This window comes from Diabrotica undecimpunctata, chromosome 6, assembly GCF_040954645.1.
Source record: "Diabrotica undecimpunctata isolate CICGRU chromosome 6, icDiaUnde3, whole genome shotgun sequence".
Classification (NCBI taxonomy): domain Eukaryota; kingdom Metazoa; phylum Arthropoda; class Insecta; order Coleoptera; family Chrysomelidae; genus Diabrotica; species Diabrotica undecimpunctata.
The window spans coordinates 47,264,615-47,284,322 of record NC_092808.1 but is presented as its reverse complement, the minus strand read 5'-3'; the positions used below and the strand labels follow the sequence as shown (position 1 = coordinate 47,284,322).

At 34.4% G+C, this 19,708-nt stretch overlaps 1 protein-coding gene across 1 annotated transcript in view; it reads right to left on the bottom strand.

The window, feature by feature from the left end:
• The window catches only part of LOC140444330 (protein turtle homolog B-like), a 984,236-nt gene that overhangs the window by 190,082 nt on the left and 774,446 nt on the right, over positions 1-19,708 (bottom strand). The gene's annotated exons all lie outside the window — the stretch shown is intronic.

The window sequence follows — 19,708 nt, the reverse complement described above, 5'->3', positions numbered from 1 at the left end:
GGGGTATCTCATGGAAGTGATTATGTAAAAAAATCTAATGGGTACATTTTTCCGAACGAACACGAGCTTTTCGCATTGTCGAATAATGATATCTCGTTATCGGGCTACGAACTTCACAGGGTTTTCGATTCACAGTGAACTATGTTCACTCTTCAATTAGTTGCTTTTAGGTATTTTTCTATTACGTTGTTCAATTGCTCCTTGATAGTTTTCCACAGGACGGTTACGTCATCGGAACTTGGTAATTCTATGGTGGTCAATATTTCCTAAATTTTTGTTGAATGTTTAATTTCTTAAATTTTTGTTTGCACTGGCCATATTGCTAGTAATTGTGCGATAATATAAACATTCAATTGAATAAAACTTACTTAGGTACTTATCGCTGCCTACTAATACAACCACGGAAGAAATTTTTAACACGACTAACAAATTTTCTAAATAAAATTAACTCGATTGAAATAATTGAATCGATAATTGTAAAGCCAAGACAATGACAGGTGTCTAAGAGAAATATCACGAATACAAATGAAATCCCCAAATAGTAGTTCTAGTCATTTCCACAGCAATCCTGATTTATTATGTGAAGATTATGGTACCAATCATAATCTATATAAGACAACCATCACACTATAAGTGAGATGGTTGTCTCGGCATAAAACTTTGGCAAGGCTTGTTGAACTAAGAACAGAATTACAAGCTTTTCTTACACATATTTACATTTTTAGCAGACACGTTTGGGAAACTTAACAAATTCAACCTGCCACTATAAGGAAAACAGATAATAGTTTTCAATGCTAAAAACAACACGAAAAGAAGAAAACATTTTTTGTTGAATTGGCATAATATCTCAATGATCTACAAGTGACTTTTACATATTACTTTTGTGAAAAATATATTACAAAACTGAACATAAACTCTTCTTCTTCTTTTTATGCACAAATAACTCTGTTTTTCATCGTGCCTCCACTAAGTTGTCATTGCATCGTCTTCGTGGTCTTACTACTGATCGCCTTTTTATTGGGTAACCGTCTCTTGTCGTCATTACTACTCTATTTGTCTATTTGTCGTCATTACTCTGTGTTTTCATCTCTGCTGTTTCTAACATCTTTTTTATCCTCTCTGTGTCAGGTCATATTTCTGCCACGTATGTCATTATTGGTCTGATAATTGTTTGTAAATTCTGCCTTTCATTTCTTTCCCTATTTTGATTTCTCTATATTGTTTTATTCAGGCAACCTGCTGTTCTTTTTGCTCTATTCACTTGATTTTCCACTTCTGTTTCCAGCTTTCCGTAGCTAGACAATATGATGCCTAGATATTTAAACTCCATCACCTGTTCTATTATCTGACCTTCCAGCTCCAATTGACATCTTATTAAATTTGCTGTTATGACCACGCATTTTTTTTGGGTAAATTAACGTGTTAAATTTTTTGGCGGTTATATTAAATTTGTGAATTCTGTTTTGTTCTATTATTTTTTGGATTAGTTGTACTAGTTGTTTGGTCAGATCTAGTCCTCCGTACTTTAGAAGTTCGTTCGGTATTTTCTATTTTTTAATTTTCTTAATGCTTCCTTTAGATCTTCCTCCTCAATATTTATTTTTTTTATCGTTTCCGCTGGTGTTGGTGGCTCATTATCGTCACTTTTAGAAAATAAACTCATGGATTAAAAATACTTTTTCATTCCATTTGCAGAATACTGAAAATATATCAACTCAAATGTATGAATCATTTTTAGAAATGACATGAAATTTCATGAAATGAAATGAATTAGATACAAGCATTTAATAATGCTTGCCACAGAGACTTTCAGCGCTCCTCCGCCATTCCCAATAACGTACTTGTGTAAAACGGAATTTTCAGCACAGACAGTGATAAAAACTAAATACCGCAATAGACAAAATCCGAACCAGATATGAGAATTCAACTTTTATATCAAGCCTGACATTATCCAGTTGATGAATAAAAACAATTTGATGCTTCCCATTAACTGAACTTAGTTTTATCATTTGTTTACTAACTTACTACTTACTCAGAAAGTCTTATTATATCTACTATTTTTGTAAGATTATTAATAACAAATACACTTATACCTTTTTTGCTTTTAGTTGAGGGCTTTTTGGTTTAGGATTCAGATAAAAGTTACTTTTTTAAACGGGTTTCGCCACCAAAAAAGTTTGAGAACCTCTGGTTTACCGTTATGAGATACGCACCTCGCGCATAAGTTATGTAAGCAAGAGGCTATCGTAACTTTATACCGCGTAGAATTTAGAGTTATGTTTTGTTTTTGAGAATTTGTTTTTGTATTATTTTATGTTTACGCAAAATTGTTTCTCCTTTTTGTATTGCAATTTTTTGTAAAAATTACATGTCACAAACAAACATGAATAGAAAATTTAAAAGTATAATATTAGTTGCTTCTTATAAACAAATATAATGAATCAATATAATAAAATATAATAGTTAACAATTAAAAATGATCGTTTTGTATGATGAATTGTTTGAAAAAATACATATTTCATTATTGTCATCATATTATTTTTCTGATTATTTATCGTATTTCATCAATCTGACGGTAGCGTCCTTTGAAGGTAGTTAAGCCACGCAAGGCCTTGTAAAGACCCCTATAAGTGTAAGGCCGTGGGCAATAAGCAGTAAAATCTAACAAAATTTGTTCGAAGTTTATTCCAGCTTTAAACCTGGAGACTGCTTATTTCTGTAAACAAGTTACTAATGTACCATCAAAACAATGTATTTTTCATATAAAAATGCGTGCACGTCATTCAAGATTTACAACGTCAGAACTCCACAGCGTTGCCAAAACATCAGAATAGTTAGTAAGTAAGGAATTTTTAAAATGTCATCTATTTGTCAAACTACTATATTAACAGTAAATACACTTAGTTTTAAGATTACTGCAACACACTAAAATACATAAGAAAACATTTTAATACAAAATTATATATTCTAAATTTTAAACTTACCTCTATTTAGAGCATTAATAGTAAAAACGTCCCGCCATTATTTCTTGTTCAAAATAATCTATCTTATATGAAAGCTTATCAGCTTTCTACAGACTATTTAGTTGTTTTGGCATAGCACAATCACAATACACAACAAAAATTAGTTTTTAAAGCTGTTAATCTAAATTTAATATGTATTTGTAAATACAATTTATTAATATATAATAGATTATGATCAAATTGTGTAAGAAATCAAAACATAAACAAAATTCTTACTCTAAAAAAGCGGCAACACTTAAAGCAATTTTGCCACACTCTGACATTTTAAAAAAATTGAAGTATTCCCATATCAGTTGCGTACAATTGTCTAATATATTTAATTAAAATTATTATTTTGTGGAATATTAGACTTAAAGAGTTATTACATAAAATTTATATTATTAATAATAATAAATGTTTTTGGTTATTTAATCAATATAATTCTAAAATTCCCAATATAATGATGATTACTTTTTTCTGATTATTATACCATGTTCCGTATGGGTTTCGTATTATTAGCTGTGTTAGGAAAATTTGAACTCTAAGGTTGACGTTCTGGAAATTTTAAATATAGGTGACGTCACTTTATATAAATTGTGACGTGCACGCATTTTTATATGAAAAATAGAAAACCTTTTTAGTCAGAAGTGTTTGGCTAATTGGATAAAAACGTAAAATAAACTTTAAGCTTAAATTAGTAACTTTAATGTCTGTTTTAACTTGTATATCTCAAAACATATTAATATATGGCAAGTTTTGTTTAATTTTTTCAGTTTATCTCTTTTCCACGTTGTGTATTACTTAACCCATGAAGGACTGGAGTTGCCATATGGCAACACTGGTATTGACGTACGAATCTTATTATTTTGAGGTTATGTTGGTTTGTTTTGTTTCCAAGAACGTGCCGGTCTGCAGAAAATAAGTGATTTGAAGATATACACCTAACAAAAACTTAATTCGTTGGTGTTTGTGAGATTTTATAGTCACCGTTTTTGATAGTTGTAAAAATGGATATAAGATTTGTGTAAGTAGCTCAATTTGTCAATTACTTCTGAATAACTATTACATCTAAGTGGCTAAAGTAACAATTCTGCTCTAATAGAAAGGTCATTTTCCCTCTGTGAATATTTGACAACCCTTGAAAAAAAGCGATCTTTTACAATATTTTGTTTTTATTCATCGCGTTGCCATATGGCAACGCTAGTATCTACAGGCATCTTGTTTTTTCAGGCGGGGTTTCTCTCTACAAGAAGCTTTGAACATGGTTTACGAATATGACGTCAACGTTAGAAATATTTATGTTGAGCCCCCAAATATTGGAGACCTCACTGATGAAGATTCTGGCGAGGAGGATGGGGGAGGAGTCATCGACAATCTGTCTAGAAAACAGCTGGAAGCAAATGTTGAGGTGCAAATGTATGGCGAAGAAGCAGACAAGGAGGATGACGACATCGAAGAAGATGCAGTTCAAGCGATGGATATTTCCCAGGAAAGCAGCGGAAGTTTCATCCCACAAACTACCTCTCAAGTGAAGAAAATTGAATACGAGTCCCTAAATTGGATAACGGGTGATTTGGTCGACAATGCCGCTAGTTTCCCAGAAAAGATATTCACAAGCTGAAAAGAAAATCATCCAGGTTCAAAGTCCATGCCTGATTGGTAAATATAATAATGCAATGGGGGGCACCGACCTAATGGACGAAAATATAAACCGCTTTAGAATAGGAATGAGGGCAAAAAAATGGTACTGGAGCTTGATTACCTGGATGCTAGATGCGACTATACAAAATGCGTGGGTGCTACATAAAAAATCCGGCAACAAGTTGACACAGTTAGAGTTTAGGCGTGAAATTGTGCAAGCCTATCTGACCAAATACGGAGTGCCTGCAAAACAAGGTGGCCGACCGTCTAGTTCACTCTTAAGTCGTTCCTTTCATAGAGTATCTGATGATATTAGATACGATGGAGTTGGGCATTTACTGGAACCAGTACCAAATAAAAAGAAAATTAGGTGTGCAGGTGAAGAATGCAGGTCGATCATGAGAACAAGATGCGCCAAATGTGAAGTAGGTTTGTGCACAAAGTGTAATGTTACATTTCATACACAGCTATAGAAAGTTTTTTGCCGATTATCTCTCAATTTCATAGAATATTTTTTACGTTTATTTCATTCGGTTAATGTAGCCATAGGAACCTAGCGTTGCCATTTGGCAACAGGCAATATTTTTAGGTTTTAATATATTTAATAATTATTTTTGTCTTTTTCTAAGTAAGTTTTGTCCATTCATAAGAGTTATTTGTATTATTTATGTAAAATAAAGATTTTCGAAAACTTCGTCCTTCATGGGTTAAGCTGAAATCTACCGAGTTTTGCTAATTTACATCTATTTCATGCAGATTGTTCCAAAATATTTTACACTACTCTCAAATTCAACGATAATTACATATGTATGTGCAATATGCATAGTATGCTCTTGTATTTGTCAATACGAGTATAACTTCTCCGAATTAATTTTGTGACAACTTTGTCTAAACGTAAACGAATTGCCGTCAAGTTGGATGTTGGTGTTTGGCATTTGAGTTTCTCTACTCCAATTGGTTTGCAGATTAGAGATAATCTACACGCAGCTTCATGACACGATAGGCTAGTACAGTGATCAATTTAATAATAATATCTGAATATTTAGACTATCCATTTTAATTTTTTTCATTTAAATGTTACTTTATACTTAATGTGTTTATAATATTTATTTATGTAAAATTCCGTTCAATTTAAAATTCTTGTCTAACATCGAAATTATTTCAAAATTGTAACTAAGACTAAGAGAGAAGTACCAAAACAAGGCGCCTTAATATTGAACTTCTCAAAAACCCGCAAACGGTAGAAAGGTTTCAAAACTATATCGAAACTAAATACATAACTAAAGAGAATCTAACAATTAGTGAACAATGGGAAATGTGTAAAAATTACATTAAAGACGCAGCAAATAACATTCTAGGGCCGCAAAGACCACCACCACGTAATAAGTGGTTCGATGCTGAGTGCGAGGACATTACAAGAAGAAAGAACAATGCATATAAACTGATGCAGCAAAGAAGAACCCGAGAAAAAGAACAAAAATATAAAGATCTCAGAAGAGAAGAGAAGTACATCCATCGGAGAAAAAAGCGAACTTATGAAAATAGAATATTGGAAGAACTTGAGGCATTAAAAAAGGAAAATCAAACAAGAAAATTCTATAAAAATCTAAATAAAGCAAGAAAAGAATTTAAACCAAGGATCGGACTATGTAAGGATAAGGGGGGGCATATACTCAATACAAAAGAAGAAGTATTGAAAAGGTGGGTGGAACACTATAAAGAACTGCTTACTATCGAAGTAGAAGATCCAAATCAACCACCCCCAGGAGCAAACAACAATACACCATTGGAGCCTCCATCAATTCAGGAAGTACGGGATGCAATAAAACACCTAAAAAATAATAAATCTCCAGGAAGTGATGGTATACCCGCGGAACTTATTAAATGTGGAGGTGCTACTCTGACTAATCATATATATAAAATCATACTGAGAGCCTGGAATGAGAAACAAATTCCAGAAGAGTGGTGTATTGGGATCGTTTGCCCGCTACACAAAAAGGGCGATGAATTAGAATGTAGAAACTATAGGGGAATAACCCTCCTGAATACAGCATACAAAATATTTTCGAGTATTTTCTATGGTCGCCTGAGTAAATATTCAGAGGAGCTTCTTGGAGAATATCAAAGTGGTTTTAGGCCTGGTCGATCAACAACAGACCAGATCTTTGTGCTAAGGCAAATACTGGAAAAAACCAATGAATTTAATATCGACACATACCATCTTTTCGTAGATTTTAAATCGGCCTATGATAGTGTCCTAAGAAATAAATTGTATGAAGCCATGGATGAATTCCACATCCCCGATAAACTGATAAGTTGGTTAAGGCTACAATGCGTAAAGTTGTTTGCAAAGTGCAAATACAGGCCGAACAATCACAGGCATTTGAAACGCATGTTGGGCTGCGACAGGGAGATGCGCTGGCGTGTCTCCTTTTCAACATAGCTTTGGAAAAGGCGGTCAGGGATGCCCAAATAGACAGCAGAGGAAACATTTTTAATAAATCATCCCAAATTTTGGCATATGCAGATGATGTTGATCTAGTTGCCTGCACAACACGCAAGCTAGAAGAAATGTATACCACCTTGTCACACGCCTCAAAAAATATGGGCCTGCAAGTAAATGAAAATAAAACTAAGATAATGGCATCAACACCCAATAATAGAGCCAGAAACATCGGCCACCAATTCACGGTTGATAATTCTACCTTCGAAGTGGTGGACAAATTCACATACTTAGGCTCCCTGATCACCAAGGAGAACGTCATGATGGAAGAAATCAAGCGAAGAATAATCCTAGCAAACAAATGCTATTTTGGACTGAGTAGACATATGAGAAGCAGAAACTTAAGCCAAAAAACAAAAATAACCATATACAAAACCCTTATACAACCAGTGTTGACATATGGGTCGGAGGCATGGACCATTTCCAAGGCAGATGGAAATCTCCTGCTTATATTTGAACGAAGGATCCTGAGAATAATATTTGGTGGCATCTGTGAAAATGGTGTTTGGAGAAGGAGGTACAACTACGAGATATATCACAGATATAAACATATATTTGGTGGTAAAGACGTAGTATCCTTTATAAAAATAGGAAGACTAAGATGGGCAGGACATCTGGCAAGATCACAGCAGAACAACCCTCCTAGAAGAATCCTTATGTCACAACCTGTGGGAAGTAGAAAAAGGGGTAGACCAAAACTCAGATGGAGGGATGGTGTAGATGAGGATGGTAGACAAATAGGCGCAGCAAACTGGCAACAGTTGGCAATGGATAGAACTGACTGGCGTAATAGACTTGGAAAGGTCGAGGCTCTTTTATAGGGCTGTAGCACCAATGATGATGATCTGAATATTTAGACTATCCATTTTAATTTTTTTCATTTAAATGTTACTTTATACTTAATGTGTTTATAATATTTATTTATGTAAAATTCCGTTCAATTTAAAATTCTTGTCTAACATCGAAATTATTTCAAAATTGTAACTAAGACTTATAGTCTTATGATCATGGCAACGAATGATACATTGATGATACATAAATAATGGTACATTTTGACAATCAAGAAAGATCTCCATGCGCGTTTACTCAAAGAGGTGATAACAAGTTGCTGCGCTAAATACACACATCAAAATAATCTAGGGAACAGATATATTAATAGCTTTAAATCAATGTTAGCTGCAAATACCAAAATAAATTTATGTTTTTAATCTTTTTTGTTGTTTTGTCGATTATTGTACCAACTTGACGGTAATGTTAATAATAATATCTAGAAAAAATTAAACGAAACTTCAATAAGTAAGCTTTTTTTATCTATAAGATAAAAAGTAATATTTCTTTAATGGTACTTGATTTTAGATGTCTGTGTGGATTTTAATTTAGTTTTGCAATTGCCAATAATGGAGAGACATAATTTAAATCGCAAGGCGCAGTGATGTGCTATCGGTATGCTTTAAGCTGGCAGAAGTCAAAGAGACGTTGCTGAGATCCTCCACACGAACAGAAGTGTCACTAATCGTTTGTTAAGGTATCAAGAAACTGGTGATATTGCTGAATGTCATACAGGCCGTACAAGGATAACCAACCAGATTGAATACCGTTTTATTAGCTTGCAGACTTTGCGATAATTACAAATGAGGTTGCAAGAGACCCATCAGGTGTTAGTAAGTAGCCAAACCATAAGAAATAGACTGCATTAAGTAAAGTTAAAAGCTCTAAGACCTGTGATAGTGCCTGTGTTATCCAGCGGAAATACCGCTTATCGACTTCAGTGGGCACAAGAACACGCAAATTGAGTTAGACGTGACTGGGCCTCTACTTTGTACTTTGTGCACAGGTGAGTCCTGATTTGGATTTGTTCCAGATACAAGACGGACAAGAATTTGGTGACAATCTGGCAATGCTGAACAATTAAACACCATGCAGTTTATAGACAGCAAGGTGGAAGTATAATGAAATGGGGTGGTATCACTCTTGGTGGAAGAACCAATCTCGTTTGTCTAGAACGGTTTCTAAATGCAACAGACTACCGCAATATTATTATAGAACCTATTGTTTTACCCTTTGCATAAGCTGGTCCCCAATTTTAATTATTGCACAACAATGCGCGTCCTCATACTGTCAGGGTCGTGCGAACATTCCTTAAAGATAATGAAATTGAGGTTTTACCATGGCCTGCACAATCGCCAGATTTAAACCCAATTGAGCATGTAAGGGACATATTGGACAGGCTTATTTTACAAAAAATATTATATTCAATACAAGATAGCAACTGTTTGAGGGCCTTTCAATGGAGTGAAACAAAATACCGCAGCAAAACATTGACCATCTCATCATCAGTTGGCCCCGCAGATGTAGGACAATAATCAACAACCGTGGAGGTCATACACTATACTAACTTAGCCTAAAGACTACTTAGTACTTACTAAACTTACTAAAGAGAGTTACCATAGAAGGGTCCTCATGAATTTACCTGAGACGTTCAAATATGAACGGTATCGCATGCATGAATAAATGGAGATTTTAGTCGAAAAAATATAGAATGAAGAACAAAAGAATGGTCGGAAGTGATATTATGTGCCATTCACAAAAGAAGAGACAAGAACGAATGCAAAAATTACAGGGAGATAGAATTGCTAAACGTCGCATACGAAATATTGAAAAAAAAACAAGAATTGAAAATACAATTGGTAAATACCGGGCAGATTTTAGATAGGGAAGAAGCACAGCAGAACATATTTTCTTGCCAAAAGAGATGCATAAAGTAAGTTTCTCCTCCCCTATCTATTCTACTTTATAACTTTCGGCTGCATTGATGTAAAACTACCCGTTATACACCAAGTATACGGTTCGATTAAAAATAAAAGTCTAATGGTAGCAAGAACTTTTATTAACTAAAGAAACTTTTAAATTTTAAATAGAGAAAGTTAGTTACACTCGGAAAACGACGAATACAAACGATAAGAAAAGCTCATTTCTTATCGATCTTTTAATAACAACGTGAATAAAGAATTTTGTTTTTAGTAACAAATCGATAACACTTACTCGCGATTTTTAAGACCTTAACATATTGGGTGTATAAAAGTGAAATTGAAATTAATGATTATTAAATAGCTCTAAAAGTAAGGAGACCTGGAAGAGTTATATGGGGAGCCACGTATACTAGGAGTAATAAAAATACACGAACTAAGATGGTATATTCAGAGGATGCCAGAGAAGAGTACAATACTAGGACATCAAAAAAGAAGAAGACCCAGAACAAGGTACAAAACGGACGTACATAAGGATCTAAACAGACTCAACATCAAAAATTGTAGTACGAAAGCAATGGTCAAGCAAGATAAAGAGGTAAAGGAGGATTTTCGATCAAGCCATGGGCCTTATATGTAGCTAGATTTTAATTACTGAAGGTAATAAAAAAATATTTCACTATAAAGCCTGATATATAACTTAAAAGGTATTTAATTTATTTCATTGCCCTTGACATTTGTTAAATTGTTGATGTTTTATGGAAATAATATTACATGAATAAAAGACTTCATTGCGCCTCTGATAACTTTTAATTTATTTTCACCATGAAGAAAAGAATCAGCAGTTTTCAGAAGGGTGTAAAATATAATCAAAAGAAATATAGTATAATTAAGCTGGGCAGAAACGAAGCAAATCTAATGCAGTATTAAAATGCAATAGGGTGGAATTAAAAAAAAAATTGAGATGAAAATCTACTAAAAGTAGAAAGACGATGGCGACATATCGAGAACAATATATTAAAAGTGACAAAGCAGGCAATAGAAGAACAGCAGACACATCAAAACGCGGACTGATTTAACGTCGAATGTAGATTGATTATAAGGCACAATGACAATGAAATATTTACAATTAGCAACATACTAAATCATGAGAATTAGAATAGGTAAGGAAGAATGGAAGGAAGGAAAATGTACCTGCAGTTTTATCAACTGAGAGAGAATGTAGATTGATTATAAGGCACAATGACAATGAAATATTTACAATTAGCAACATACTAAATCATGAGAATTAGAATAGGTAAGGAAGAATGGAAGGAAGGAAAATGTACCTGCAGTTTTATTAACTGAGAGAGAAATTCATGGGGATATTAAACATATACAAAGCGTATTTTTCTATACAATATAAAAAAATAAGGCTCTTTCGACCTTTCGCCATACGACCGTTAGCGCCTCCACTGCCCCTACGAGTCCGACACCAAAATGAAGGTGCCACGCCACGTACACACGGCACGTTTCGTGGGGCTTCACCTTCCCCGTAGTACCTGTGTTGCGATTACCTCAACTATCCGTTATCCCCTCCCACAGGCGGACAGGTGACGCAGGCAGAGGAATTTCCACCTTGCACGTAGACAGGTCGCCGCCGAGGATCTCTCCTCTACCACTCTTAAATCTCCTGGCGGGTACGTGCCGGGACACCAACACCACGATTGGCACAAGGCCAAAAGAGGTGTGTACGGTCCCAGCTCGTTCAACCTAGCCTGGTTCTCTTGGAATGAGAGTAGAGTGGTCCCCGAGAGTCTTGTCTCGGATACTAGGAGTGTAGACCGGTGACCGTGACGCCTAAGCGTCCGTGTGCGTTTCTGCAAACCCGACACCTCAAGCGACAACTCTCCACCTCTCGATTCCTACCCATAAGTCACCTCTTACGACAGGCAGGGCCTTCTCGCCTCTGCCGTATTCTTATCTCCGCGAGCCGAACGGAGGCCAAAACCCACAGAGGGTTATAGCGCTAGAGGAAGAAGAAGAATGTTACCACATGAATAAAGATAATATCTTTACAAAGATTTTTTTAGTTTTACAGCCGAGAAATAAAGTAATCAGTAATCCAAATATATAACCATAACGATAGAAGACTGTTACCAAACAATATGACTCAAAAGCAAAACCATAACCAAGTAACAAGGAAAAACACCGAATAATAGTTAAAAATGTTGGATCTGTAGATATATATTTACCATTATGCAATATACTAAGTAAAAACAGAAAAAATTAAAATACAGAAGGGAGTCAGGCAAGGGGAATCTGTTTCACCAATGCTTTTTACTTTGGTCCTAGAAGATATGTCTAGAAAAATAAAGGATTGACGTCAAAAGCTAAAAAACCACCTAACAACCTAACATTGGCAGATGGTATTGTTCTAGCGGCAAAGTATAGAGAGGACTCACAGGAAATGCTAATATAGATCTTAAGTGAAAAATGAAAAGAAATCGGACTAAGAATGAATATAATAAAAACCAAATTTCTAACCAATGAGTTGCTGGATAGATATGAGAAAATAACTTTCGATAATTAAAATACAGAAAATGTTGAATCTTATGTATGCTTAGGTAAAAAGATTGAAGTATCAGGACCGATCTGAACAGAAGATGTTCCTCAGCCTATGCAGATAGTCTTTAAATCTTACATACCAAACACTTTACTAAAAACCTTAAGCCAAAACTTTCGACCAGTGTAAACTGCCAGTTACAACTGTTAAACTAAACATGGGCTCTTAACAACAGCATAATTCATAAACTCCAAGTAATTCAAGGAGCTATGGACTGTAAAATTCACAATATTAAACTCAGAGATCGTAAGTCTGATAAGAAAATTAGAAGAAGGTCAAAGGTAACAAATGTAATCCAAAAGTTGCTACGTTAAAATGGAACTGGGCAGGTTACTTGGAGAGAATGGAAGACAACCGTTGGATGAAGCTAATTGTCGAATGGCGACAAAGAAAACATAAACAATCTAGAGCCCGACCTAAAACCAGAAGGATTGATCACATCAAATGAATAACTGGTTACGAATGGACACAAAAAATAAATAACATAAATAAATTGATATAGGGTAAAGGGAGGAGAGATGAACCAAGAGGATAGTCGGTCCGCTAGGTATACCTGACCAAGCTTGGCAACTGGGCAAGTCTATCCTACTCTGTTGTATCGTTTAACGTTAGTTGCTTAAAAGACGCCAGTTGTAACGCATCGGTGCGTACTTGTAGGAGTGTTATTTACGATAATTGAAACTGCCACGTGTGATAATTTTATTTGAGTATTTTAAATTTAATTTTTTGTAAAAACAGGTGAGTTTGACCGATTATTTGTTGGTTTATTATTGAACTATATTTAAAATGTGTATTATAGAGTAAGAACTACTGCTGTAGTCTGCTTATTTTAAACGACACGGGCTGGTCCATCTGTCCTCCTATTTGAGGATAGATGAACCACTTACGGGGAGGACAGTTGGACCAGTATGTTTTGTTTTAGGATTACGCCCAATAAATATATTCGCAAACAAAAAACACCTAAGAAAGGTACCTGGACGTCTAGGGAGCTAAGTGATGCCGTAGATGCTGTAAAGAATGGTGATATGGGTATTAATGAAGCCGCCAAAGCATTTGGAATACCCAAAATGACTTTTAAACATCGAATAAAAACAAACAATATGGATAAGATAAACCGATTGGATCTAGATTGTTCTGTAGGAACTGCTGTTGAAGCTAAAATCGTTAGCCATATAAAAAAACTACAAAAAGCAGGCTTTGCACTAACCAGAACTAAAGTAAGAATCATGGCCTTTAATTTAGTTCAGCGATTAGGAATCCCAAATAAATTTCATGTAGAAGAAGTTAAATTCATAAATCTGATACAAGAGTTACTTATCGTCTACTTTTAAGTAAAGCTGGTAAAAAATGGTTTAATCTCTTTACCTCAATTGCACGAGCTTTAGGAATGTCCAAAGAAGCAGTCGATAACTACTTTTCTGATCTCGAGAGAATTATGACCGAATATAAGTTTTATGATAAATCCGGACACATATTTAATACTGACGAAACAGGATTACAACTGAATACTAGAGCAGGTCAAGTTCTAGCAGAAAAAGGTTCAAAATGTGTTCCTAGCGTAAGCTCTAGGGAAAAAGGTGAAACGATCAGTGTAATAGCTGGCTGTAGTGCAGAAGGGAGTTTCTTCCCACCATATTGCATTTTAAGTTGAAAAATAAAAAAGACGAGTGGCATTATGGTATGCCACCGGGTTCCAAGATTAGGATGTCAGAAAAATCAGCATAAGTTAACAGTGACATTTTCTGAGAATGGTTACAAACACACTTTTTGCCGAGCAAGCCTCCAGGAAAAACCTTATTAATATTAGATGGCCACACATCCCATACGACCAACCTGGATCTACTAGATTTGCAGACCAAAACGATTTTTTTTTTGTTTGCCATCCCACACAAAACATTACCTACAGCCTCTGGATCGTGCTTTTTTTAAGTCACTTAAAAGCAACTTTTATGATAAATGCCTTTTATGGTACAGAATAACACAAACAGGGCTCTAAAATGCCTTCAGTTTGGTAAACTCTTGTGTCGAGCATACGGAAACTCAGCAACTGTCCAAAATGCGGCTTCTGCATTTAAATCCACGAAAATTTATCCGTTTAATCCATTAATAATCCCAGAATATGCATTTTTAACACACTCCATCAGAAACAGAAACAATGAATTTTCCAGTTAGATCAGAATCTCCTCAACCAGGTCCCTCTGGAATTAGTGGTAAAATATCCTTGCACAGTAGCCCAAACAAGTCATCAATTACTGATGAAGATATAACTCCCGAAAAGGCTCTTGATGAAGTAACGCCCGTGCCTGTATTGGCAGCAGCAGTAAAGAGAGTTCGTAAAAAAATAACTGGAGAGATTACTACTGAAGACTTTATTCAAATGAAAAATTGATTGATTAAAAAAAGCTCAAAACCTATAGAAAAACCAAAACGTAAGAGAAAGCCAAGCGAATCGTCACTATCTGAAGATGTTACACTCTAAACGATACTAGTGGTGATGAAAACATGAGTGATATTGTAAATGAGTGTGTTGGGTGCAACGAGGACTATCGCCAAACATGTAAAAAAGATGACTGGTTACAATGTATTTTTTGTAAGTGCTGGTTACATGAAATATGTACCGGCTTCGCTAATCTCTGTAACAAGTGCGGAAAGTCTCTTGCTATTAAAAAGAAAAGCTCGGCCCATATCGCCTACTCCTAGTGGCCCATCTCAGCTCCACAGTTGAGGAGAGATGGAGCGCTGAAGTGCCAGTGCATTATATTTTTTTTTTTAGGTTTAAGAATTATAATTTCTAGTTTTTACTTATACCAAAACAAATACCAATGTTAAGTTATGTTATACAATTTTTTTTCTATTCTGATGTTTATTTAATAAAGAAACAGGCTTCAGTTTTCTAAAAGGTGGTCCATCTCTCTCCCTTTATCCTACTTTGTGAGGCTTACATCCAACGACGTGTGAAATAGCTGATGATGATAACGATGGAGATTTTTACAACGGATTCTGAGCTAAAAAGGCAAACGTTAAGTCGGCTTTTATTTTTTTGTGTTTATGCGTTATTATTTTTCTATGAGAAAGTAAAATTGACTTGTACGAATTAATACTTTAAGGACAATTTAAAATGAATTATCTGTTAGACATAGCAATCCACAACTTGACTATATGTTGCAGTATTAAATAAATTATATTCACCTGTAGCTTTGGAGCGTAATTAATTAGTTTAATGGACATATTATTACAACCCATTACCATCACTTATCTATGTAGAACTGCTGCGAGATATCAAACACTGTAAAGTGCAACAATGATTTAACTCTGTACAACATATCTAACATAACCAAAAAATATTAAACATACTATATTTAGTTACAGGGGGGATAATATGTAGTTTTAAAAATGATAAAAATAACAAATATTAAAAAAAAAAACAGCAGTAAAAATGAAAAAGCATTTGACAAATATAATACATAACAATAATTATTGTTTGACGTTATTTTAAAACATTGTTAAAACATCGGACAAATTAAATTTTTAAACTGAAAAATCGTTCTTTTAAATTATTATTTTAATATCCATTTCAAGATTGACACATTTCTTCACAGCACATCAAAGTTAATCATTGCTGTTCAGCCATATATAATACTAATGGCTTAAATCATAAAAATTATTTTAAAGGCATTTAATTATCAATGCATAAATAATTAGCCAAACAAAAAAATATCTTTTCACAATGGTTTATGTAGTTTCATTTAGCGTTTCCAAATGTTTCGAGATGGAAGACTGGCATCGAGAGACCAGAGAGTCTACGAGAGTATACCAGTCTATAGAAAAAATAGCTTGAACAAAATTTACCTTGTTCTTCTTCAGTGCCTTATCCGGTCCGGATGTTGGCGATCATCAAGGCTATCATGGTTTTGTTGACTGCTCTGCGAAACAGCTCCGCTGAGGTCATCCCAAACCATTGTCGGAGATTTTTCAACCACGAGATACGACGGCGTCCCGGTCCTCTTCTGCCAAATACTTTACCCTGCATAACAAGTTGAAGAATTCGATATTTTTCTTCGTTCCGCATCACGTGGCCGAGGTACTCAAGCTTACGTTGTTTAATTAAATTAAGCACTTCTTTTTCTTTTGTCATGCGCTGTAGGACCTCAACGTTGGTGACATGGTCCACATAAGATATTTTTAGTATCCTTCTGTATATCCACATCTCGAAAATTTACCTAGCCTAGAAAAAACCCTGAACCTCTAGAAAAAACAACAACTCGCAATTCCAGGATTTAACCTAGGAAATCTCAAGGAAATGTCTCCGAATATGGAAAAGGCTGACGGACATTGGTATCTGGACAGTCCAAGAAATTTAAGATAAAACGAAAGTTTGAAAGTAAGTTTTTACAGAAACAGAAAAACGGTAATTGTTTTAAATATATTAATGACTTTGTTTATGTATAACGTCCACTGCTGAACATAGACCTCTTCCTCTCATCCAGTTTTTATTTTGTCTTCTTAAACCGTCATTCTAAACTAGCATTTCTGTATCTGATTGACATAAACGTTTGACACTGTAAGAGTCAAAGATGTAATCCATCTTCTGCATAATAGAGAAGTTCCCCTAAATATTATAAAAACTATCGAAAACATCTACCAAAACAACAAAATGGAGGTCAGAATAGATGGACAACTTACAGAACCTATAGAAATAGGCAGCCGAATAAGACAAGGGAACTCATTGAGCACCATGCTCTTGGATTTAATCATAGATGAAATTATCAAAAAAACAAATAAACAAAGAAATAAAATATTGATAGCCCAAATAAGGATAGTCTGCATATAATGGTCCACAGATTTAACACAAGAGCAAAAGACTTTAATATGACAATCTCATCTTAGAAAACTAAAACAATAGTAGTCAGCAAAGACCCTATCAGATGTAAAATAGACATTGATGGCATCAGCATTCAACAGGTAATGGAAATAAAATACCTGGGTCTGCTTCACCCCATAGAGAGCAGAATGCATTTCTGGTTCCGCTTTCATAAATAGTTTCGTTGAAAAATGAATATTTTCTTTAATAGTACAAAAGCATCATATTACAATAATAAGTATTTAATACTTTCTAAAGGTCAAAACTAGCAGAAACAAAGCTGTCATTCTCCTTGACAAGTTTCTGTTCTGAAATGAAAAGCATGTTGTACTCTTCTTTGTTCTGTAGATGATTTTGTTAGGATAGTTCTTCGTTCTCAATAAATTTAACATTTTTTTTCCTATACTTATCCCTATCTTTCTTCGGAAGGTAAAAACCGATATTGAAGTCTTTCTTAAAAACAGTTCTTAACACCTTCAATGATAGATGAGTTTTTATTTTGTGATTATCAAACTGATCTTTGATATTCTTTAAAGATAAGATACATTTCTGAGTTCGGCAGGTAAGTATTTTTTTTTGTTTTACTTGACCTACAGTATTGAGAAGAAACACTAGGAAGTTTTTTTATAAATTCGCGGATTCCGTCTTTATCATCAATAGTTGTTTTATGTGCAGGTTCATGTCTACGTCTTTGATCTGGTGTTGCAAATTTTTCGTCATACGTATTTTCTTTAGTATACCTTAATGTAACTTGCGAGGTGCAAAGCGTCTTTAAAATAAATTGCTGGCACACTTTATACCTCTTCCCCGTTTTTGGTAATTACGTATTTGAATGTTTTATTTCTCCTGCTTATGGTAGCTTTCCGTCGTCTCTTTGTTTTTACTAATCCACAAATCCTCAATATTAATCAAAAAGCACTCTGATTCGGTAAATTTTCTTGCACATCCATTTTGACAACGTGTATATTTGCATGGATTCGTCTGTACTGATTTTGAAGCTCCTAAATTCTTTTCCAAACTCTTAACTTTTTTTCGGATTTTTTTTAGGTTTTTTCAAAGAAGACTCGCCTACAATCAGTGATTCCTCGTTTTCTTTTCCGTTAAAAGAACATTTAGAGTTAAATCGCTCCAACTATTTACTTTTTAAAATTATTATTTAATCATTTACAGAATCGGAGCTAGGGGAATAGTCAACCAGGCGACGTTTATTGTGTTCGCTGGAACCGCATCCGGTACGATTTTCAACCATTAAAATCTCTTCACACAGCTTCCAATATAAATCTACATTTGTCAAAACATTTGCATTACTTATTGTTTTATTATTAGCGAAAACTATAGGGATATTGGAAATGTCAAGCAATGATATATCTAATCAATTATGTTGAAATTCTTGTTTCATGTCAAATGAAGTTAAGGATGTCGTAGAAGTATAATATTCATTACTATTTTGGTGACAGCTAGATTCTGAGTTTCCTCTACATATTTATTGTATTAGGGAAAATACTCTTTTTCTTCTTCTTTTTATGTAGACATGATTATGTCTGTTTTTCAATGTGCCGCCAGTAAGTTTTCGTGGTCTTACTACTGATCGTCTTCCTATTCGGGAACCGTCTTTTGCCGTCTTTACTACTCTATTTGTTGTCATTCGGCTTATGTGATCGTTCCATTCTTCACTTCTATTTCTTACCCAGTTCTTGATGTTCTCCACTTTGCATCTACGTCCTATATCTGTACTTCTCGCTCTGTCCCATAGTGTCTTGCCATCAATTTTTCATCTCTGCTATTTCTAACATCATTTTTGTCCTCTCTGTGTCAGCTCGTGTTTCTTCCACGTATGTCATTATTGGTCTTATGACTGTTTTGTAAATTCTGCCTTTCATTTCCTTCCCGATATTTTTATTTCTCCATATTGTTTCATTTAGGCAGCCTGCGGCTCTGTTTGCTCTATTAACTTGATCTTTCACTTTAGTTTCGAGCTTTCCGTAGCTAGATAATGTGATCCCTAGGTATTTAAACTCCATTACTTGTTCTATCATCTGACCTTTCAGCTCTAATTTACATCTTAGTAAATTTGTTGCTGTAATCATGCATTTTGTCTTTTTTGGGAAAAATATTTTCCCTCGTAGAAATATTTTCCACCAATTGGTCTTTTTGATTATTTAATGCCATGATGGCTATATGGTACCTCCGTGAAAAAGACATCTATAAGAAATAAATCAAAATAGAAAAATGAAGAGACCATTTTTTTTCCATACCACAAGTTGATATTTTTGTTGCTAATACAATATTATTATTTTAGTAATTTTATTTTTACTCGTCAATAAGAAATAAAAATTATAGGTTATGTTA